Here is a 2009-nt window from a genome sequence, read left to right on the forward strand (position 1 = left end):
CAAACGTGTATTAATTATAGAGACTTTTTGGAAACTAACTATTGCAATTTGAATAATTGGTAATATCTTTTTTGAGGAAGTGGGGGGGATCATGGCCCCGGCTGGTCCCCCCTCCGTCTCTAGTCATGAGGCTTCTAGTAATTGATTGTTTAAAGCATGTTGCAGATACATAAGAAGCTCCCAAAAAGTCACAATTGTTACAATATATTGAAAATATAATATATTTTCTGTATATTCCATTTCGGATGGAATCAGGAAATTTTATGGGTTGGGGCCACCCAAAAAAAAAAATTCAGTTCTTTAGAATTTTTTATTAAAAAAATTATTTTGGTTATTTTTTATGAACTAAAGACTACCGTAAGGGCCAAAAAAAAAATCTAGTATTTGAAAGTAAGGTTCAAAAAAAAAACTTAATGGGTATGGCCCAAAAAAATTAAGAATAGAGCCAAAAAGTTTTGTTGGATATGGCCAAACTCTAAAAATATGGCCAATTTTACTTAATTTTGTTTTATTTTGGGGACCATGGTCACCCCACCGGTCTCACACTCCATAATTGTTTTGATATCAAATATTCTCTTATTTATGGGTTGATTGTAATCAAATCAAGTGGATTTGATTACGTACTTGTATTTAGACATTACCTTATAAATATTGACTTTTGTATTGTAAACAAAAAAAGAAAATGAGCCCACTTGGACGGTTATCAGATTGGCACACAGAATCTGACTGGCGTGTGGTGCGCGTGATGTTGTCGTTTTGGGCTGATTTCAGCTGATCTGGAACGAGAGGCAAAAGTTATGGCGAATAGCGTGACAACCGGAGTGATTGATGGAATGTGGTGGCGTGTGGAAGAACCGGCAGAAGCTTTCGAAGAAGCATGGTGGCTGAAGGCGGTGCGTGATTATTGAGGGCCACAAGAAAGTGGCTCTAATACTATGCTGAAATAGCTCTGATACCATGCCGAAATATATTTTCATTATATTCAATAATTATGTTGATATCAAATATTCTCTTATTTATGGGCTGATTGTAATCAAATCCCCTTGAGCCAAACTTCAAAAGGGGCCGACAATAGGCCAAAATCTAAAAAGGGGCCTGATTACAATCAACCCATAAATAGAGAATATTTGATATTAACATAATTATGGAATATACGAAAAATATATTATATTTTTTGTATATTTTAACAACAATCATGTGGATCATCCATATGGGATCATTTTCCTGATAATTTATGAGAGTTCAATTGTAGTCAATTTGAACCCCTTTGTTAGATTTAGCCTATGCAATACCTAAAAAGACCAAAATATCCCTAATTTTTTAATTTGGAATTAAGAGTAAATTTAGAATTTTATAAAAAAGTCAGGGGTATAAATGTCATTATTTCACTTTTAACGTTTAAAATCTGATAGAGAGATTCAAATTGATTGCAATTGATAGTTCAGGAGTTCAATTGAGAGGTTTTGAAGTTTTGAAGCTTATCAAATCGCGTAGTAATTCAGTGGTCTAAAGTGAAGTTACCCCTTTTAGTGGAGTTTAATGTTATAGAGCGAAAGAAAAGATAATTGTAAAAGAAATTAAAGACAAAGCGGAATACAGAATATAAGAAACAAAGATTTACATTGTTTGATTTATGACTTATGTCTACTAGATAAAAGACCAAATTGCTACATTTTACTCTTATTCCTTGATATTGTTACAATACAAAAGATTCATATTTATAAAAAAAAAGGTTAAATATCTTATTCACCAATTTGATTTAATTTTTTTATTTTTTGACCTCTAGGGTTTACTTTTTATCACATGAGGTCTCTCTGGTTTGCTTAAAGACAATGATGGTTCATCCGTCAAAATTTCGTTTAAAATTTGACAGAACACCAGGTCAGCACTAATCACGGTTTGACACGTGTCCATATAATTAATGAATTAAAAATATTAATTTTTAAAAAAATTTAAAAAATTATATTTAATTAAAATTAAAAAATAATAATAATAATAAAATAAAATTA

Source organism: Corylus avellana, chromosome ca4, assembly GCF_901000735.1.
Source record: "Corylus avellana chromosome ca4, CavTom2PMs-1.0".
Classification (NCBI taxonomy): domain Eukaryota; kingdom Viridiplantae; phylum Streptophyta; class Magnoliopsida; order Fagales; family Betulaceae; genus Corylus; species Corylus avellana.